The sequence below is a fragment of the Jaculus jaculus genome, chromosome 15 (genome assembly GCF_020740685.1).
Source record: "Jaculus jaculus isolate mJacJac1 chromosome 15, mJacJac1.mat.Y.cur, whole genome shotgun sequence".
In the NCBI taxonomy this organism is placed as follows: domain Eukaryota; kingdom Metazoa; phylum Chordata; class Mammalia; order Rodentia; family Dipodidae; genus Jaculus; species Jaculus jaculus.
This window is the reverse complement of record NC_059116.1, coordinates 384,494-408,350: the sequence shown is the minus strand read 5'-3', so window position 1 is coordinate 408,350 and position 23,857 is coordinate 384,494. Positions and strand designations below refer to the sequence as shown.

General features: G+C 37.7%; 1 pseudogene; it reads left to right on the top strand.

The window, feature by feature from the left end:
• Positions 1–23,857, top strand: part of LOC101595325 — a 52,862-nt pseudogene extending 29,005 nt beyond the window's left edge.

Here is a 23,857-nt window from a genome sequence, read left to right as displayed (position 1 = left end):
AAGTTCTAAACACTTCATGACTATTAGTTTATTTAATCCTCAGAACAATCCCAGGAAGTCTTTCCTGATTTTTCAAGGAAACTGAAGCACAGAAAGAAGAAACTGATAAATGTGGCCACAAAACAACAAAGTGGTAGAGCCAAAATTATTTTCAAATAGTATGGGCTTCAGAACCTACTCTTTCATCTTCTATTCAAGGATATCTCATATTTTAATACAGTGATATTTTCAGTGTTCATATATATATATGTGCTATATTAAATTTCCTGGTTTTCTATGTTGAATTATCTTTATATTCCTGGTATTATTCCAGTTGATCAAGTTATATATATATATATATATATATATATATATATACACACACATACATACATACATACATATACATATATATCTTGATCTAGTTGATCAAGATATATATATACACATATATACATACATATATATATCACATATATATATACACACATACATATATATATCTTGATCAACTGGAATAATACCAGGAATATAAAGATAATTCAACATAGCAAATCAGGAAATATAATATAACACATAAATAAATCAATGACAAAAATCACATAATATATACAATAGATATATATACATACATATATATGCATATAATATATGCAATAGATACAGAAAAGGCCTTTTATCTTGAAGAAGCTAGAAAAACAAGGTTCATACCTCAACATAAGAAAAACCCTACATAGTGAATTCCAGGTCAGCTCTGAGCTAGAGTGAGTCTCTACCTCAAAAAAAAAAAAAAAAGAAGAAGAAGCTACTTAGTGTAATATTTGAAACAGAATCACTTATGACACCAGCCAGTTCTTATCCAGCTTTGCACTTTTTGCAGGTACAAAAGTCCTTCAATTTTGGTGACATATATTCAGGAAAAATGCTTTGGGGACTTTTAATAAACCAATGCCCAGGTTCAAGCAGAATATTTATGGGAGTTGCTCAGGATATGGCTGGTTGTTGGGTTTTTTAAAAAATGTTTCTAGATTAAAATGAATAAGTTTTAATGTTAGAATGACTATGAGTTGACAACAATTAATTTAATCTTTTTAAAATACCTCATAGAGAAAAATTTTGAATGTTCGCCAACACACACACACACACAAAATCATAGGTATCCAAAATGGCAAGCATACCAGTTACATGTATTGGATTATTATGCACAATATATATGTATTCAAATTGCTAAGTCAGGACAAAATGGAGTCGCTGAGGATATCAGGGTGGTGACAGGCACAAGGAAGTAGGTCATCCACATTCCTCAAGGAACCACCCAACCATCATCCCTTCCTTGCATAACAATGCCCCAGCTCTAGTTTTCCTGCTCCCTTATCTCTCAGGACACCAGGTAACTGTTCTGGTCTCACACTCTGGCTATTTTAGATCTCCCCTAAAGAAACTTTTTCTTTACTTCCCCCTTCCTCCCCCCCCCCCCAGCACTGAAGAGCTCTACATAGCCCACTATCTGTAATCCCAAATTGACTGCTCCATTCTCAAGTCAGTCCTGGTAGCATGTGTTTTCCCAAAATAAAACCTTCTATCTTTGCCTCAGAGTGGTCTCTGTGGTCTTGGTCACTCCTGAACCTTACACAAATGTCACACTCTTCATCCATAAGATTGTGCAATTACTTTATGTCCATCAAAAGCAGAGGTTTTTTTTTTTTTTATTTTAGTCTTTCCCAGTAGTTTTCATGCAGTCAGAATCCATGGTGTAAAGAGTTGCCTTATTTATTAATTCATTCTTTTCTCTGATTACCTATAATTTTGAGGGTCTTGTCATATACTGGTTAATTTTTTAGAGTTTTTTCTTTTAAAAAATTACTGTTCTCCACATATTTACATGATTAAAAGCAAGTTAAAATAATCTAATATAGGTGTGAAGGGGAAAAGACATATCTAACTTGTTAGATCAAAGGATGATCTGACTTCTTATCACTTGCCTAGTTCTGTAGACCTGTTTTTCCATACCTGAGCCCCTCCCTGGGGCTTTTTCTGGAATTCTTTTTCTAGAATTCAAAGCTAATCCTGACATTATGGTTGATCAAGCTTAGACCCCAGAACTTGGCATCATAGCTGACCTCTTCCTGAGCCAACCTGTGGCCCAGTCAGCTCTCTCTGGCTCACCAGCGCCAGAAGGCGAAACCCATCACAATGAGATTATAAATGGGTGAACACAAGGGGACAAGCCTCTCTCTGGGCTGCATAACCACTCATGAACCTCCAGTTTCTGGTGAGTTTTCCCTACCAGTGAATACTTGTCTAAGTTTTTCAAACTTATAAATTGATTATCATTTTTCTTTAAAATGGAATTGCATTGTAGATATAGTTCTAAGACATCTTTGGATTTCTTATTTCTATATATAACACTTTGTATTTTAAAATTTATAATTTTTATACAAAAGTTGTCAAAAGATCCTCTTGATTTTCACAGAAAGAATTAAATTAGAATTATCTTAGTTAATATATCTACATTAAGTCATTCCACTAATTTACATAAATATGGGCATTGTGCATCTTCAATGAAACTCAAGTAGTAGTATTTTATAAATAAACTGTATCCAAACCTAATATACAATTATATGATATTTTAAAATAAAAATAAGATGATGGGTCTTAAGATACGACAAGGAAGACAAAAAAAAAAAAAAATCCCTGTATGTGTGTGTGTGAGACTGTAATTCTGACTTATAATTCTCACAGAGAAAGAATACTGGAGTGTGAACTAACTCCTTTTGGATTAGATCCATATTGTCTATGTCATTCTGGCTGTATTTTAGCTATAGTCAGCTGCTCTGGCTACTTGAGCTCCAAAAATACTTCAAAAAGAAAGAAACAAAGTATAGTAGCCAAATGAGTCACTACATCAGGAGAGAGAGGTTCTGAGAGGTACGGTATTCTAAGCTATTTTTAAAATTGAAATAGCCTCAACAGACTTAAGACTGTAAGAAACAAACCATAGTTTTATATACTCAGAGGAAGTGCTCCTTAAGTTGTACTAAGCAAATGAAAAAAAAAATATTGGAATCATCACTGGATAAACCATCTGTTGCAGTCCGGTTCACATTGCTGGTAGAAATCACCAACCAAGAGCAGCTTCTTGGAAAAAGAGGTTTATTTGGCTTACAGGCTCGAGGGGAAGCTCCACGATGGCAGGGGGAAAACGATGGCATGAGCAGAGGGTGGACATCACCCCCTGGCCAACATAAGGTGGATCACAGCAACAGGAGGGTGTGCCAAACACTGGCATGGGGAAACTGGCTATAAAGCCCATAAGCCCGCCCCCAACAATACACTCCCTCCAGGAGGCATTAATTCCCAAATATCCATCAGCTGGGAACCTAGCATTCAGAACACCTACGTTTATGGGGGACACCTGAATCAAACCACCACATTCCGCCCCTGGCCCCCATAAACTGATATCCATACATGATGTAAAATACAATGCATTCAGTCTGACTTTAAAAGTCCCCATAGTTTTTTTTCATCAATCCCAATGATGTTCATATATCCCCATAGTTCAAGATCTTTTAACTGAGCCGTAATACCAAAAAATAACCTCAAAAAACCCATAATGGCACAGAATAAATATTCACACTGCAAAAGATGGTATTGGGCATAGCAAAGAAACATTCAACCAATACAAGATTTAAAACAACCAGGGAAAACATCAAACTCTAGCTTCAAGTCCAACAACTCTAGCCAGTGACAAATCTTCAAGTCCGATAATTCTAACCAGCAACAAGTCTCTGGCATTCCAATTCCGCCCCTCCAGCTAGGCTACTCACAGTCCTGGGAAACTTCATCAGGGCCGGCAGCACCTCGGCAGCCATCTCATGGTCCCGGCATCTCCACTGGGTCTCCACTGCTAGCCACGGTTCATCCTCATGGCCCCATGGGGTCTCTATGCAGGCAACCAGCAAACCCGTTTCACACTGCCCATGGCCATTTCCAAAACACAACACCATGTTGCAAACTCAATGACCCTCTTTCCAGCATTTCTTATACTCCACGATACCAGGTAGGGTGCCAATTTGTTAATCCAGGGGGGAATAAAGCAGACTTTGAAGAACAGGACACTCCTTGAGCACTCAGACCCCTTCAAAAGAGTTGACATTCTTCTTGTTGCCCTAGCGCAGGTCAGCTAGCCCAGTCTCATAGGTCGTAATATCTCAGTTGCAGCTGAACGGGCAACAGTTCCCCCAAAGATTTTCCTTTCTGTGCCATATCCCTCTGCACACACCAGTTCATTTCTACGCAAAGCAACCCTGCACAACTTCTCAGGACATGGGCACAAGAGCAAGTTTCTCACACACTGCTAGCCCAGTCCAGGCAAAACTCTTTCTCACCCTCATAAGCCAAACCTCACAGTCCATAGTTCTTACTGCCTTCAGGTCTCGCAGCTCAGACCAGAATAGTCCATCAGGCTGTACTTACAGCACTGCAAGGCATCTCTTAGGCCAAGGTTTCAACTCCTTCCACATTCCTCTTGAAAATCAGCTCCAAAAGGCCGAAGCCACACAGTCGGGTGTCTAGCAGCAACCCCACTCCCGGTACCACTTTACTGTTGCAGTCCGGTTCACATTGCTGGTAGAAATCACCAACCAAGAGCAGCTTCTTGGAAAAAGAGGTTTATTTGGCTTACAGGCTCGAGGGGAAGCTCCACGATGGCAGGGGGAAAACGATGGCATGAGCAGAGGGTGGACATCACCCCCTGGCCAACATAAGGTGGATCACAGCAACAGGAGGGTGTGCCAAACACTGGCATGGGGAAACTGGCTATAAAGCCCATAAACCCACCCCCAACAATACACTCCCTCCAGGAGGCATTAATTCCCAAATATCCATCAGCTGGGAACCTAGCATTAAGAACACCTAAGTTTATGGGGGACACCTGAATCAAACCACCACACCATCTAACAGATACCATGTTCCTCTAACCCACTGTTCTATATTACATTCTCAACTTTGCCTAAGCACTGCTCCTATCTTAGGGATATCCACCTTTCATCTTTCCTTTAAATACTCGCTCTTCACCTCTGGTCACAATCCAGGCTCAAGTTCAAACTCCCACAAAGCTTCTCCAAACTAGTTTCAATTGTCAATGATATTATTTGCTACAATTCTTTAAAATGTACTGCTTTTTTATAAAGTAGTTTGTTTTCAATTTATGATTATATGACATATATTTGGCTCCAAAACTGGCTTGTAAATACATTAAGGACATAGCCAAGTGTGGTGATTTATGTCTGTAATCCCAGAATTTGGAAAGGTGAGAAAGGAGGATCACAACTTCAAGTCAGTTTAGATTACATAGTGACACCCTGTGTCAGAATAAAAACAAAGATAAAACATAAAAATCTTGAAATTTATAGCATACTCTCATTAAATATATATATATTTGGTTGTCTGATAAACTATGTTACAAGAAAGTTCTAAATACTACTTGCACAAAAGATTTCATCATCCAGAATTCTGATGAGCAATCATATTTGGACAGCGCACATAGAGGTAGACTATAATTAAAATAAATAAATAGGTTAAGCCATGATGGGCTGATGTATTCTAAAAGAGCTAAATCTTCAGGCTTACCTTGAACCATGAGTCATCTGGCTCCCTGCATGCTGCCCCACTGCTGTGGCTATCTCTTCAGCTTTCTGTAAATTCTTTGAATTGTCTTTAATTCAATATTCAGTCTTGAGGAACTCTTTTTTTTTTTGAGGAACTTTTGTTTTGTTTTTGATGACCCGTCTTATCAAATGTCTGCATGATGAGTTTAGGATAGGCTTTTAGTGGTGATATACTTGCTAAGGTTTCTAGACTTAAGAAGGCTGTGATCCTTGGGGAACACACCCATAATCACTGTACTGTTGAGGGTTCCAGCCAGCCCCAGGAATCCAGATCCTTCTGGGCCACTTAGTCTAAGACCTTCTTAAACATATCTGAATGCAGTTTGTTTCTCTGGGACCTTGTCTCCTTTTATGTTCTCTTTCTTTTCTTTGTTCCCAGTAATAATTTTTTTTTTCTGCTATGACTCTGAATTACTTCTTACTAATGAGAATCAAAATGATTTACCAGAGTTTTCTCTTGTTCTCTTCAGTTTCTCATTTGTAAATCCACTGTTGAATAGCCAAGTTATTCCCATGATAAAATACTGAATTTATGACAAGAAATCTAAGTCTATGCTATTTGCTCAGATTATTATAAAGATTTTTTTTCCCATAACTTTACTCCAAACATAAAATTGTTCATGCTAAGGACAGAAGAGTCTTTAGGGATACCCCTTTGATTAGTACTCATCTATAAACCAAACCAGCATTTTTTATTGGTGTCTTCATTATGAAATTGAACTTCCAACTCCTCTTGCCTCAGTAATAAAAACATTTACAGACCTTGACTGCATAAATTCCTCTTTAAGTAATACTCTTCCTATGCCTACAATTTCTTCATGCTTTACTTTATAATTTTTCCAAAGTATTTTGTGATCTCACCTGTGATTTTCACCTATATTTGCTCCCAACACATGAATTTTTTTTTACTCCTTGTGGTTTTAATTTCTCATTTTGCTCCTGTGTTGTAAAATAACATTGTCTATGGTTTGAAGAAGATTAAATATTTTTAATCTTCCTTTATGACCTTAAATTCTCAAGATTGTGTCTAATTGGAGTGAGGTTGAAATAACTATATCATGTACTATTGAAGATACTGAATCTCCATTTAAAATGGTCTCCTGCTTTTGGCCAGTAAAGCATATGCATATTTTACACAATGCTTGGATGCTATTTCTTAGATATACAAAATCACAAACTATAGAAGTTATCTTTTTAATATAGTATTCAAAAGACTAAGTGTAAATTAGGGGATGTATTTGATAAATTTGAAATGTATTTTTGATAACTATGCCTGAAATTATATTCAGTTATGTCTGCTGATGTGATTGCTGTGTCTAAAGTAACTGAGGTAACTATATGCACAAATGGTAAAGCAGCATCTTAAGTTATTTTTATTATAGTGATTGCTATATCAGTTCACTCTTACAATTGAAGGTAGAAGTACTTCCCAATTACTTCTTAAATTACTAACTTGAGGATGACAAGTAGATGTTTTATCTCTTATTTTTACTATTGCTATGATACATCTCACAGGCATCATTAATGTGGCTGCTAGGGTTCTCTGATGCAGATAAACCATATACGGACAATTCTTAGTCATTTAAAAAAAGAGTATATAGCATAGATATGGTATTTTCCCTTTGCATCATATCTCTGAATTAATACTTTCAGGCTATGTGTGACTTAAATGAAATATAGCATTAGAAAGTAAAATATATGATAGCCATTTATCTGTCTATGCTCATCCTTTGGGCAAAGTAGACAAGTTAAATAGGATGCTATTAAAATCCCCAGAGGGTGAGGAGCATGTGGTGCTAATATATAGAATAAAAGATCATGAAGATAAGACTCATTGAGTGATGATATTGATAGCACTTCTGTTTCTCTAATGATATATTTGAAACAAAATTTGTTCTTGAAATATATATTAGCGTGATGGCTCCTAAAGCACTATTAGCATTTCTTTTTTTCCTGAACATCACAGTGGCCTGTCCCACAGTAGATTACGCTCCCAAGACACTTACCATAAATCCTCTGTGTGCATATCTTTACCTTAGAGTCCAAGTCTAAAAGACTTCATCTGAAAAATACCATGATTATTGTCTTTTGAGTTGTGTTAGGACAGATACAATTTTGTGACTAAAAGACGGCATCACCAACTGTTCAGATATAAATTTACAGCTGTAGAAACAATGCAATTGGAAGCATTGGTCTTTTTGCTGCATTTCTATTAAAAATTTAAAATTATTTATATTTATTTTAAGTTATTGAAATGGTATATTAACTACTTTCTCATTACTGAGACATATAACCAACCAGGAGCAGCTTATGGAAGAAAAAGGATTTAATTTGGCTTTCAGTTCCAAAGGGTAGAATCTAAAATGATGGGGAAATCATGGCAGGAGCAGGAGTCAGTGTCACATAGTCACATCAACAGGGAGGGAGGAGACAGAACAGCAATCAGGGTAGACTATAATGCCTTTAGTCCTGCACCCAGTGACAAGCTTTCTCTAGTAAAGCTGTACCTGTTAAAGCTGCCACAACATTCCTGAATAGTGCCACCAGTAGGGGATTGTTTTCAAACATGTGAAGCTATAGAGATCATATGGATATCCCTGTCCCTCTAGCAGTGCTGTCTATACCCTCTCTCTTGGGCCAGATCTGCCCTGACCCAACAGTTTTTCTTGGTAGGCTCATGGTCCTGGTATCTCTAATATTGTAAGATCTCTATTATAACTTAGGGTTCATCTTCACAGCTTCGTACAGTGACCTACAGGACCTCTTTGCAAGGACTTCAACTTGCCTCACGTTGCTTAGCTTCAGTGGCTATCTTTAACCATGGTGAAATACTCTACTACCCATTACATCTCTCATCTTTCATATCTTTTTGTTCTCAATTTTGTTCTTCATTGTAGATCTGAATCTTGTGGTTGTTGATAATCTTCTACAGTTCTATGATAGGGTATCAGGAGGACTTGTCAAAAGTAAGGTAGCAGAAGACACATTTTCTTTTTCTTTTCTTTCTTTTTTTTTTTTTTTTTGAGAACTACTGACTTATAAAAGATTACTGGCACTTACAGCATCACAGGATGCTGATAGAGATCCCATACTCTCCTAGTAGAAGACAAACTAAACAGAATCTCTATATAGACCCTTGGACTCCCTATTTTTATAGAGGGAAAATGAACAAAATGCTGATTTGATTTTAAGAAGCAAAATTAAAAATTCTTGTGCAACTTATTTCTTCTAAAATAGCAGTCTTATTTTCTCCCTTAATGTTAAATGACTCTCTTATATATTTTTTATATTTATTATTTATTTTTGTGTATATTATTTGTATATGTGTCTGCATTGTTGTATTCATTTGGGCATGTGTGTGTACAAGCACATTGTGTCCATTTTCATTTGTGTGGAGGCCATAGGTCAACATTAAATGCCACTCCAATGACTCTCCACCCTATTTTCTGAAGCAAGATTTCTCTAACTAAATATGGAGATCACCAAATTAACTAGATTAGTGAGCCCACAAGCCCCAGGGGTCTCTTCTCATTGTTTCTCCAATGCTGGGACTTCAGGTGGGTGCTGGGAATCCAAACTCAGGTCCTCATGCTTTTTACTCAATGAGACATTTCTGTAACCCTCATAATGAATTTTTATAAAGCTTCATTAAATCCATGCTGGGAAAATGTAACTATTTACTTTTAGCTGAAAAAAAAAAAAAAAACTTAGTCTCAATGAAGTTAAGGAACACTCCCAAAGTACACAGGAAATGTCCATCCTAAAGAATTAATCCATGCTCCTTGGGAGAATCCTTCATAAGCAGAAAAATATTCCCAACTCAGTCAACCTCCCTTATATTTCTTCTATCGTTGAACATAATGTAAGCTCCACAACCAGATTGCCTTACTTTTTATTCAGTGTATAATGCTGGCTGAACTTCTCTTCAGCTCTTTGTGCCTCAAATTCCTCATATGCAAAATGCAATAATAATGTCTACCTTACAGCATAAACACCACATGATTAAGGCAGGTCAAGCACTCAAAGCAGCACCTGCTATTTGATAAGCACTTGGCAAGTTTATATTTTGTGATTATTTTACTACTCACTGTGCCCAATGTTTTTCATGTTCAAACATGTTCAAATTTTACTGCATTATACTTTTTTTTAGAACTTCAACAATTTGTTCATTAACAACAGGCATTAGCCTTGGGAGTGATATGAAAATAGTACTAAGTAAGTGTGGTGACCATGTGGATGTTGATATTTTGGAACCTTTGTTTTGGAAGAATAGGCATGGGTTTGGTGCTTACAACTGAAGATGCCTTCTGGAGTGGTAAGCCAAGTTCTATGGACTATTCTGATCAGAGTGTGAGAATGCTAAGTGCAGACAATATTAAACTTCAAGGCTTGGCTTATGAGCTTTCTAAGGAGAAGGAAAGACTTCAGAGGACTTTGTTGGAACTGGGCCACTGGCATAAGGGCTGGCTGCATTCTACTGCCCAGGCCCAAAAAGTTTGATCAATGTTAAATTTGTAATAGGCTGATGTGCTTGGCTAAAGATATTGGACTGAGGAATTTAAGATTTTTAAGCTGAAAAACCTCAAGCAACTTAAAATTACAGGCACTGAGACTGGTCTTAGGTTACTGAACCTGATACTGTCAAACACATTAGCAATCTTAAAAAAACATGGCTGACTCCTTTACATTAAAACAATAGGAAGGATGCCCAAGGAAAGACCACCATAGAAATGCAAACACTTTTGGAAAGAGTTGACTGGAGAAGGAACCTGCTTTTCAAGGTTACTATTTATTTCTTCTCTGAATTAAGAATATGGCTGCGGGCTGGAGAGATGGCTTAGCGGTTGAGCGCTTGCCTGTGAAGCCTAAGGACCCCGGTTCGAGGCTCGGTTCCCCAGGTCCCACGTTAGCCAGATGCACAAGGGGGCACACGCATCTGGAGTTCGTTTGCAGAGGCTGGAAGCCCTGGCGCGCCCATTCCCGCTCTCTCCCTCTATCTGTCTTTCTCTCTGTGTCTGTCACTCTCAAATAAATAAATTAATTAATTTAAAAAAAAAAAGAATATGGCTGTGTCCTACACAACTGGTATTGGTTTTGGAAGCATGAAAAATGCATGGAGTATTTGTAAATTGCACACAGTTCCAGGAGCCCCTCCTGAGATGCAGCATGAGACAGAGCATGATGCCCTGATAGGCTAAAAGAGCCTTTGGAAGATGGACTGTGACTTGCATGAGGACCCGAAGATGTTTTAGATATACCAGGGTTGAGCAAAGCCTACCATGGAGTGCACTGTTAACCTGGGATGGAAGTCTTCCCAGGCTACTCTGCCCAGCTGGAAGGGTGGAAATGGAAAATCTAGAGACTGCTAGTTTGTCCAGTTGTATTGAATTTAAACTGCAGAAGTTTGATGTTTGTTTGATGGTGGTTGAGTGTGCATTGTTTTAGTCTCTCCTTGCTATGCATTATACCAGTTGAAAATATTTAATCTGTGCCTTTATATGTTAGAAGTGTTTAACTTCTTTGATTTTATAGGTCTTAATATCTTAAATTGGTCAAGACTGTGGGGACCTTTGAAATTGAACTGAGTACAATTTACAATGTGAGATGGTTATAAATCTATTGGGGGCCAGGGGCAGAATGTGGTGGTTTGAATAGATGGCCCCCAATATATTCAGTTTTTTATTTGTTTGTAATTTGCATCTGCAGCCACCTGGCTGGAGGCAGTGTCACTAAGTGGATCTTAAAGTGTGGTGATGGGTTTCAGATTTCAATCTAAAGATATGCAAAGTGTGCCTAGCAGGGAGCTCCTGAAGTGTTCTATGCTGTATGGCTTTTAGCTTTTGGCTTGTGCTTCTCTTTCTCTCTGTTTGGTCCTGTGAAGGCAAACCAGCTTCTTCTGCTATTATGGAACTTCCCCTGAATCTGTAAGCTTCAATAAATATCTCTTCCTACATAATTGTGCCTAGTGTGGAAGTTCATCTCAGTGAACCTGAGCTGTCTGCTATAGTAAGGTACTGTAAAAGGAAACTCGCCTTCAGTTTGTCACAGATACAAACTGGTGGCCCAGAGAAATTTGCATCCCTAATAGAACTCATTTATATTACTCAATCGCCTTCTCTTAAGGTAGTATAAGCATATTTGATAGTTCTACTAGAAATTCACACTTCTTACTTTTTGACTTACCTCAGCCAGTCACCAAATTGCTTGAAACAGGCAAGGTGGTTTGACTGCTTACTCATGCTATGACTCCTTAGTCCCTTTTATACTCTCACTTTCCAGTTTAAATATTCCTGGGACTTCTTTTTTGGGATATGTTCTTTCAAGTAGAGCTGCTAAATAAGTAATGGGATGTAGGATTAATGAGCCTGGAGTTCATGAGGCTGGCCAGGAATATAAACCAGGAATCACTGGCCTACAGATGTAATTATGAATAATAATCCAGTATGAAAACACTGAGTGGGTGGAAGTGGATAAGACCAAGAACCTAACTCTGAGACTCCAGTGGGTGGCAAGTGGTCAAAGAGAAGAGCAGGAAGTGGGCTGGGAGTTATAGCCAGTGAGGAACATGGCAGCCTATGAAGAAATCCTGCAAGTAATGATGGAGTACTTACTACATGAGAGTTACTGACTAGCTGCTTCCTATGCATCTTCATACTGGATTCACACAGAAAGTGATGTGGTATGTATGAGTATCTCTATTTTTACAGAAGACAAGTCTGAAGCATATATAAATTTAAAGTTTGACCAAGTGAAAGACTTGGACTGCAACCTGACATTTTGACTGACCTTGACTTCTATAGTCTGCTGAAGACTTAATATTGTATTATATCAAATTCATGAGGACTTCACCTTTGCTCTTAGAGTAGTATACAAAGTCTCCAACTTCACATGTAAATTAATGAAGACTTTTCTATAGTGTTAATAAGTGTTCATAGTGATTAACTGTATTCCCAGTACAGAAAGTCAGCATTGGGATTTCCATGTTTCAATGATGTGGGGTCTCAAAAAAAAAGCCCTACAGAGTTTTATCATTTATCTATCTAATGATTAAAAGTCTACTAGTTAATCAAAGGGAGAAATGGGGGTAGGAAATCTGTAAATTTCCTTACCAGTAATATGTATCTAGAGATAAATTTTAAGTGAATTCTAATTTTAAGTTAATTATCAGAATAAACTTCTTGTGTGTGGGAGCTGAGTTTTATTCTGTGTTAAAGTGCCATCTGCAGCAAACAGTAAAATATTGACACAAAATGTGCCTGTAGGATACTCCTTTCCCTGCTTATTTCAATAACAGCTCCAGTCTCAGACATTAATTCCCACTCCACTGGCCATGGTCCATTTTTATTCCACAGTTATTTCTATTCATTATTAACATCTTTTGGAATTTGGGGACTATTTTTGAAAGGAAATGAGCCAGTCAGACATATCTAGAGGCTTCACAGATGGTATTTTTTAAGTAGTTTTGTTTTCATTTTGCTTTTACAAAGTCCTCTTAGACCCCTTTGCAACATGCAATAATGGACTCACATTAACTGATACATGATGTGTGCTTCTGCTATTTTTCCTCTGCTTCACTTGGCAATTAAACACATGATTTCCCTGCAAATGACTATAATTTTTTGCTTCCATAATATTTATGTCAACTCAAAAGGAGCTGGGAGTTGGCATCCTGAAAACCTGACCATCTGAGGCAGTGGCAGCAGCATGTAATTTCATCTGTATCCACTAATTACTGGATGATCAGAATACTAGAAATAAAAAATCATATGCTAAAAAACCATAATGTGTGCCCTCAGCTGGCTAAATCAGTAATTTGAAGGCGTGTACAAATGAGCACATAACTTTCTGAGTGATTTATTGCTGTTTGGGGGATACATATTGAGCTTTGAAAATATTTCATTTGACCTGAACTATTAACTTCAGAATGAAAGTGACTCAAGGCACTTTCAGATCACATCAAGAGGTCTGTGAAAGAACCCTTTCTGGAGTCAGAGGGTGGGATCAGAGAGCACATGTTCTGTTCTGTCTTTTAAGTTCTTTGAACATGATGCAGTTAGCTGAAGGCAGAACTTGGACACAGAAACTACTATGGCTATTTGTGTCTCATGGGAAGCAAATAATGTGGTCTCTGTGCTTTAGTTTCATCACAGAAAGTACCAGCTCCTTCTTTGCAAATTCTAAATTCAGTGGCCCTTAAACATTACAGTACAGTTGTTTCCTTCTTCATCCAATGTAACTGATGTCTAGAGAGAAAAAATTCATATTGAAATAGTAGCAAAGCCTAGCCAAGGAAGCTGGTCCACTTGTTTCTTAGTCGCTTCTTCCTTTCCACCTGTGGTTCTTGCTGTATCATACAATATTTATTCCCCTTACCAACAAACATGGCAAAAGACCGGGCTAGAAAGTGTAAGAAAGTTTAGTGTAATAAGAAAGTTGTTTACAATCCAGCAGGTAAAATTATGGACCATAGTGAGGGAATATAGCCTTGTGGTCCTTGGCTTAAGTGTAACCTTGTCCTCAAATTGGCAGTTAAGGTAAGGTATTTATCTACACTTAAGTATTTATTTAGCTTGAATTATCTTCAAATCCATTTTAACATCTTACTGCTTACTTTTTAAGCAATGAGTTGGACACAATCTGACATGTGTCCACTTTGTATTTGTGTAGTCATTACATGACCATCCTAAGAATAACACTTTTTTGTTCCTTGCCTATCTCCTCACATTAGAATATAAATTGAATGGGGGGATTTTTCGTTGGTGGTGTTGTTTTGTTTTCTGGGGTTTTTTGTTGTTGTTGTTGTTGTTGTTGTTGTTTGTTTTTCAAGGTAGAGTCTCACTCTAACCCAGGCTGACGTGGAATTCACTATGTAGTCTCAGAGTGGCCTCGAACTCACAGTGATCCTCCTACCTCTGCCTCCTGAATACTGCTAGTAAAAGTGTGTGCCACCACACCTGGCTGAAGGAGGGAATTTTATCGGGGAATTTTACCAGTGCCTCCCACCATTCCTGACACAATGTGTATATAAAACTTTTAAATTCAGACCTTTACTTTCAGTAATTCTAAATCATTCTGAACATCTCTTTTCCTTCTGTTAACCTTTAAACATGATCCCATAAATTCCTGCTCCTTTGTGACATTATTGCTTTTTTACATTGTAGGAAGGGCAAGGGGACACAAAGGGGAAGAAAAAGCTGTTTAAATCTGTTTTTGTGGTGAGATTTCATTCCTGATACAGATTTGTGGTCAGAAAAGGTACTTAAGTTGAATTGTGTAGTGAAAGAGAAAATTAGTCCCTGAAAAGTGCTAACAAATCATGTTTAGTGCAATACAGCCCAGATGGACTGCTTTGAACTAGACTGAACCTCTTTCTGGCAAGGAGAAACCATCATGGTTTCTATCTGTTAAGTGAAGACAGTTTATGGGGCACAACTATAGTCATTCCAGCCAAATTTATGTTTCATCTTTGACCAGACAAGAGGGAAAGAAATGAGGAAAACAGGAAGAAAGAACAATTAGTGTTACTTTTCAGCTAACCAATTTAGGTACTTGTTTAGTTAGTACCTTTTTGGAAGAAAGTAATATGAAAGGTAGAACTGAGGAGAGGAAACAGACCTAAATGCAGGAAGGCAAGGATTTAATTTTTAATACTCCCTAGGAAGAGTCTTAGAGAACTGTATTCAATGGAAATATAACAAGATATAAATATAACAAGACACAGTGAATGCCATTTATGTAATTTTAAGTTTTCTATTAACCATATTAAAGGAAGTAATAAAATCTTTCACTTTATTAATCAAGCTTAACATGATTAATATATTATAACTCAGTATGTCCAACATGTGGTACCTGAAAAAGGGTGACATGAAGATCAACATATAAAAAGTTACAGCAGAGAAGATAAGAAACCTTCTAAATACTGGGTACATGTAGCAATTGGATTCTTAGAGCTACTGTTTAAAGAAACGGGAGGAGAAACTGCTGTGGTTAAAATAAATTCTAGAATTAGAACGGCAAAGATGGAAACACTAGCGAAAAGAAATAAGTAGGCTTGCAGCTGGATATGAAATAGCTAAGCAGACTAAATTAACAAAAACTGCTCAGAAAAAAAAAAAAAGCCCACAATATATAAAACCATGAGAGGAGGATGCTATGTAAATGACCTATAATGAGCCATGAAGCTCATGGCCAAGGCTTTTTGGGTCAATGTCTTTGCTAGCTCACTAGCCTACTACCAGTCTCAGGAGTGCCTTCTCCTTCTTAATAAACTGTCTCTTTTTCTATTACCTTACTACATGTCTCTGGTACAGTTCATTGTTAAGAGACACAAGAACCCAAAAACTTAACATTTGGCTCCTGTGGACTCAGACTTGCACCTACTTATACCAGTTTCATCTAATACACTACAAATGATCAATACAAAAAAAATGAGGTGTTTCATTTTTATACTGCCTTTAAAATCTGAAACACATTTTACATGGACTGCACATAAAAATTCAGACTAGCCATCTATCAAGTGTTCAACAGCCACACTTAATATAAGGCTGCCATGTTGGACTTTAGTGGCCTCCTCAAACTTTATTGATGCCATTTCTTCTCAAAAGCTTTCTCTCAACCATTAAGTCACTTCAATTCTGAAGGAAGTATTATAAAATGACTTTGGGGCATGTGAAAGGTTAGCTCTTATTATCTTGTATTTTGCTTTGAAATGGTATGCTTCTTTATTGGTTTCCTCTAGCTCTATTAGAACCTATGCCAGCTAAAAGTTATTCTGTAAGTACCAAAACATTCTTTTTCCCAGTACCCTCATTATAACCTAATGGGCATAACTGTTTCTAATAAAACCATAATTATCCTTCATATTTATATTGGTTGTTCACACATATTAACTCATTTGCCCCTCAGAGCAATCTCTTGAGGTAAACCCAGTTTATGGGAAAAGAGACTATGATTCCCATAAGGTTCATTTCTTATCAAGGTCATACAGCTTGTAATTTGGAAAAATAAAATAGTTTTGGTGCCTGGAAACATGTAAACAAAAGCCATCCTGAAATGAATTTTCAAACATCCCTGATGTGTTTTTAAGAGAGGTTAATTGTAACATTATTGACACATAATTGTAAGAATCAGAATACATAGACATTTTCTCATGAAGTGTTCTTGAATTTAAGTAGTTATATGTGCCTATTGAACAAATCACCGTCAACATTTTTTGTTTCCCTACACTGTAAAAGGCAACACTTGGGAACTATTCAAAAATGGTCTCTAGCTTACTGTCTGCAAACAGTAAGTTCAAAAAAAACATTTTGAACAATAAATGATGTATGATTCTGTGTTTGGCCTTATCACATATGCTTATGTAAGACAATAAAGAGGGAAGAGTTTTAGAAAGTACTTGCTTTATTACATTGAAAGGGAAACATGGACCCGAAAATTATCTTGAGTCAACACTATCTAATAGAAACATAATCTTTCATATAATCTTAGAATTCTTGGAGCTACAGTTTAAAGAAATGGGAACAGCAACTGCTATTTTTAAAACAAACGGGAGGGTGCCCTTTCAGCTGGTTTGAGGCATCCATTTTGAAGAGACAGGGTGGGAGGGGCTTCTGTGATTCAGGAACTGAACCTAAAGCTCTGACTTTGAGAAGTCAGCAGCTCCGAGGTTGGGCCGCAGCAACACCTCCCCCAACACCCCTGCCAAAGTTGAGGGCTGGGTGAGGTGGTCCAAGTCCCCTCCACACGGCCCTGTTTCCACAGCAAACGTGTCTCAGCCTGTCAGAAACAGGAAGGTCGTTGATTATTCACAGTTTTGGGAATCTGATGATGCAGACGAAGATTATGGAAGAGATTCGGGCCCTCTTGCTAAGAAAAATCAATCATCTCCTAGAGAAGCTAAACATAAGAAGCAATCTGGAAAGAAATCACAAGATGATAGTGAGGACTCAGAAGAAAAAGATGTGAAGACGGCGTGGTGGGCCACGCCTTTAATCCCAGCACTTGGGAGGCAGATCACCATGAGTTGGAAGCCAGCCTGAGACTACCTAGTGAATTCCAAGTCAGCCTGAGCTAGAGTGAGACCCTACTTCGATAAACCAAAATAAATAAATAAATAAATAAATGTGAAGTCTTAGAAGGATGATTGTCACTCAGCCAAAGACATTGAAGATGAAAAAGATCACAAACTTGTGCACCAGCAACTGCAGGCAGCATCTAAACAGAGAAAGATGCACTTGGAGGATGTGTGCAGTGAGGAAGAGCCAGAGAAAGAAGATGAGGCACGATTGGAGGAAGAAAGGATTCTGGCGGTGATAAGGATTTCCTAATTGGAGGTAATGATGACAGTAAATAGTCACTTTTCAAAAAAGAAAAACAAAAAGTGGTTAAGAAGTCCAAGCCCAAGAGAAAAAAAAATGCCAAAACCCAGACTAAAGCTTTCCTAACGCGAAGTCCAGTAAAAGGCAAAGGAGAAGGTGAGCTGCCCCACAGCTTTGAAGGTGTCAAAGGAAAAGATGCCTTCTCCCAAAGAAGATGATGAGGAGCCAGACAGCCCTCCAGAAAAGAAGGCATCTGCAAGCCCTCCACCAGAGAAGTCTGAAGATAAAGGGTCTGAAGGTGAAACCGAGTTAGGGAAGATTAAAAGTGAGGATGGTTTGGGGAGAGATTTTATTTATTTAGAACAAAAGCAAAAAGAAAGGAAAAATAGAAAGCTAGGCAAGATAGAACATGGTATTGGCTGTGACTTCACTCATGGGCTTTCAGTACTTGTTTTTATTAGTTGAACACAATCTCTTTCAGAAAACTATTGTATGTTGAAGTGTTTAAGGTACCATTTTGTCTGTTGGTCTCTTTCTCTTCTCTTTGCCAACACTCTTCCCCCACCCCTCCCCCACAAATGAAAGCTATGTCAAATTTATCACTAGATTGATACTTCATCTTTTTATTTTTAATGGAAGGTATGACATGACTGTAAAGCAATGAGATCTGAGGTGGAGATTATGGAAACTGCTTTTTGCTAAGGAATGGCAAGTTGTGTTATGGTGAGGACCCCCAGGGAAGACCACATGGACACCAAGTAGTAGGAAAGGAATCTTTTCAGGGTTCCTTCTATAGGAGAAATCCATAAGATTGAACATCTTAGTTTTACAGCTCAGAAGTTCAGTAATCATAATCTTACAAAACCAAGAGTTAATTTCAGTTTATTTTAGAAAAACAGAAACTATTCCAAATCTCCCCTCCCTGCATTTTCCCTCTCCGGCAACTGAAAGCAAGCAGCAGTTAATACAGAAGCTAAAAATTGCATTTAGCAATAGCAAGAAAAATATCTTGTCTTGTGACCCATTGTGTTAAAACAAGCCAAGCATAAAGTTCAAGTGCAGGTGAGACCATATCCTAAGGTACCAGCTAACCTGAACTTCCTTTTATAAGTTCACAATATGGAGTCACTTATGTCCTTCTCTAGCTTAGGCCCTTGTCACAGTTGAACAGTAATCAAAAAAAAAAAAAAAAGATTTTAGTTAAAAATGAATGCTTCTTTCTCTTTCTGGTACTTTTTAAAAACCAATTGTTATCTAACTTGAGTTTATATATCTATATACCTAAATGTCCAAAAAATCAGGACTCTAAACTTGTACTGATGAGGCAAGTAAATAAACATAAATTCTGACTTGTTACTGAAAGTACTCATATTTTTCCCTGTGGTATATGGGAGGAATAGGGTTACTGAGCTTGCATGGGAATTTGAGGTTTCTTTTTATTTTATACTTGTTATTCTTAGACACAGACTCAGTGATGGTTTTATTCTACTATTGTCCTTAATAAGCTTTAAAAAAAGAGAGGCAGCCAAAACTGAAATCACTCCCAATATCATATTTAATTCTCCAATAGTTTGTGTTTTAAAAATATATATGTATGTGGGGCTTTTTGGATAAGATTTTACCAAGAATCAATAAAATTCAAAATATGACAGAGAGGGCTGGAGAGATGGCTTAGCGGTTAAGTGCTTGCCTGTGAAGCCTAAGGACCCCGGTTCGAGGCTCAGTTCCCCAGGTCCCACGTTAGCCAGATGCACAAGGGGGCGCACGCGTCTGGAGATCGTTTGCAGAGGCTGGAAGCCCTGGCGCGCCTATTCTCTCTCTCTCCCTCTATCTGTCTTTCTCCCTGTGTCTGTCGCTCTCAAATAAAAAAAAAAAAAAATGAACAAAATATGACAGAGAGAGAGAGGCCCTAGAATTTAAATGACAAGATATAGCTATACATCTGGATTTCTTTGATACTGACAATGTTAAGGTTTTAGCGAAATAAAGTTTCAACTAATGTGAAGCCCAGTTACAAAGGATTGAGGGCTTTTCCCTTTATGAAAACAGAATTAAAATTCGTTAATGTTCAAGATACACACTCAGATCCCAAGAACCATACTCTCTATTTGGGGTTAGAATTTTTTTCTTGTTATCTCCCAATCTTCCCATTTTGTTTTTCATAGAAACAGTGGGAAGTACATAGCTCTACTTCCTGCTGCTACATGGACACCACTGCATACCCTACCCCATGTCTACCAATTCTACTCTAGGAAACTGTTTTCCTGGCTCTATTCTTTACTTACTGGCAGGACGAGAAGCACGTTACTGCTTCTCCCCTACTGTGGAGTTTGGTTTGTCTTACTTAATTCTTTGTAGTTGGTTTGACCTTCCTCATTGCTCATGTTTCTTAAAGCAAGAACCTGAGATTCAAAAGGACTAAAGAACAGCACATAAGGATGTACATTGCCATTGATAACAGACTTTAAGAAAGTATTCAAGAGAGGTCTATTCTACATCTGAATCCCATGAGCTAATAGAAAAAGAGCTTAGGCACCTTAGTATGTCAATAAATTGAAATTTTAGTGTTGAAGAATTTATGCACTTGAGCTAAACCTGCTTCCTCAGTATCCAACTTTTGTGGTTCTGTTTTGTGTTAAGTGAGAACATGTTTATCTCAGAAGCTGTGGTTTTCTTGCAGATGTCCCTAGGACAAAGGGTAACAAGGCATATATTTACTATGGTTTTTAAAAAGTGCTAGAATTAAAATGGCACAGATGGGAACACTAGGGAAAAGAAATAAGTAGACTTGCCGATGTGTACAAAATAGATAAGCTGACTAGACTTAAAAAAATAAAATAAAATAAGGACAGGGTTCTGGAGAAACAAACAAAGCTGGTCTCAGCAGCTTCTAACCAGGTTCCCAGGAATCCTCTCTCTAAGGAGCATGTGCAAGACACTATGGTCTTTTCCCCTAGTAAGCTTCTAATGCATCTAATTGTAACTGACCAAGTTGTAGATAAAAGAGCTTACAAGTTTCCCCTTATTCCAAGAACACCACCTGAGATCACCCCAGAGGTAGGGAAAAGAGAGTGTATATATGAGGTTGAGGCTTATAACTTGAGATACTAGAGGCAGCTCAGTATTTCCTTACACTCTGGAGGGTGAACTTACTTCTCAACTTTTACTTTCTTATCTGTGGATTTACCAGCCTGGCATTGTATTTGCATCCTTTGTTGGTACAATGACCCTCTGCTGTGACTGCCTAGGTGCTACCCATTGTGCAAGATAAAACATCAGAGATTCAGTCTTCTACATCGGGGGAATTTAGGATTTAGCAAAATCACATGCAAATAAATGTTTAATAGGTTTCAGTAAACACTACAAAGGAAAATCCACTATGAATGAAAGTGGGATCTCAGCACTTTAATTTTCATAAGCAATGAATGCCAACTCTTTCCAGTCCTTGACTTTCATGATGCTATTTACTTGAACCTCAACAAATGCATGGAAAATAAATTTTTCCCAATAGCCTTGAGCACTGAAGATCAGCTATTTTTTCTTATTTTCTGGTTTCTTTAATCTTGTTTGCTTATTTCACATGTAACTTCAGTGAACACCCTGAGTGATTTCTGGAACTCCTTCAGCAGGAGGTTAAAGAAACAAAAAGTTTCCTTTGAATAAAATATCTGTTGCTCCCTCAAGGGTAGTTTAAATAATTGCTCCTAATTTCTTATTTTTTGATAGTTCTTATTTTTACCTAGTCAAAGGATTTGTGCCAAGATTTGATTGCATTAAACCTGAAATAGTTTTCATTTTGGCTAAATTTCAAATAACTCAACACCCAAAAGTATTGGTTTTCACCTTCACTTGAGCAACTAGTAAATTGTTACTAAAGTTATGCTTAAATCTTGGAAAAATATATTGACCTATTTTTAGCTGCTTACTTGAACATGACGTATTTTTAACCACTCTTTCACTTAACATATTTCAACTGCCATGGATTTTATATGACTAAAAATTATACCTAACTTGGATATTTGGTTAAATATATGACATATTTGGAGATAGGGACTCTATAACCAGCCTCATCCAGCAACTAATTTCCTGTCACAATAAGTTAAGTAGGATACCTTAAAATTACTAGTAAATTCATTAGTTATTAATATGCAAGCTGTTATTATCATTCTGTTACCAATATCCTTGGAATGAAGAAATGATAACATATCTGTCTATCACCATCTCATGTCACAAGTTCATAGACATCCTGAGCAATTTAGCAAGATCTTTCTCAAAGTAAAAAAGTCAAAAAGGACTGGTATGTAGTGCAATGGTACAGCACTTGCAGAGCATGCATACACAAATCCTGGGCTCAATCCCAATACTGAAGAAAGGGAAAGAAGAAAGAGAGAGAGGAAGGAAGGAAGGAAGGAAGGAAGGAAGGGAGGGAGGGAGGGAGGGAGGGAGGGAGGGAGGGAGGGAGGGAGGGAGGGAGGAAGGAAGGAAGGAAGGAAGGAAGGAAGGAAGGAAGGAAGGAAGGAAGGAAGGAAAGAAGAGAAAACCATCTGATTGTGTCACAACAAGGTAACATCAAGCACCAAAGTGGTTATGAATTTCTAAATAATTGAAAGAGAATGACATTTTAAATAAGAACCCCCTGAAGAACCAGTTCATTTGTACTGTCCAATGTAAAGGATCTTTCATGCAGAGCTGGTCCACCACGATTCAGATGTCTCTTGGTTCCTGTGATTGTAGGTAGATTTATAGCCTTTGAAAAGTCATTTATGTTTGGATCATAGGCATATCTCAATTGGAACTAACTCAAAGATCTCATAATTTACATCATCAAAATAGCCAAAGTTTGGGCTGGAGAGATGGCTTAGCGGTTAAGCGCTTGCCTGTGAAGCCTAAGGACCCCGGTTCGAGGCTGAATTCCCCAGGTCCCACGTTAGCCAGATGCACAAGGGGGCGCACGTTTCTGGGGTTCGTTTGCAGAGGCTGGAAGTCCTGGCGCGCCCATTCTCTCTCTCTCCCTCTATCTGTCTTTCTCTCTGTGTCTGTCGCTCTCAAATAAGTAAATAAATAATGAACAAAAAATATTTTTAAAAAATAGCCAAAGTTTAAGAAAACAGTTTCAAATTACTAGAGAATCTGCTAGACAAATTGTGCAACAGTATAATACCTGTCCTGAATATCACTCAGTTCCTCAGCATGGAGTAAACCCTAGAGGATTGAAACCAAGTCATCTGTGGCAGCTGGATGTAACTCATATTCCTGAATTTGGAAAATTAAAATATGTTCATGTATCCATTATACTTACTCAGGATTTCTGATGGCTATGGCACAGACTGGGGAAGCTACTAAGCATGTTGTAGCACATTGCATTAAATGTTTTGCTGTAGCAGGTATACCATCAATTATAAAAAGCAGATAATGATACAAGTTACACTAGTCAATCTTTTCAGTGCTTTTGTGCCCAATTATCAATTGTTCATAAAACAGGCATGCCTTACAACCCTCAGGGACATTCCCATGGATCTTTAAAGAATCAATTACAAAAATTAAAAAAGGGGGAGTTATACCCTTGGTCACCACAGAATGTTTAAACCATGTACTCTTTATTTTAAATTTTTTTAATGTGGATGCATCCAGTCATTCTGCCTCAGACAGACTGTGGCATCCTAGAACATTCGACACTTGTGCTCAAGTTAGATGGAAGGACCCCATTGATAGACAATGGCGTGGCCCCCATCCAGTATTAATATGGGGATGAGGGTTTGTGTTTTCCCACAGGATGCTGGCAATGCCAGGTGTCTGACAGAGAGGTTGGACCGGTTCACAGGGATTGAACATCAGAAGAATAATGCCTCTGCTACTGATGATATGGATTCAACTCCCGATGATCCACAGTGA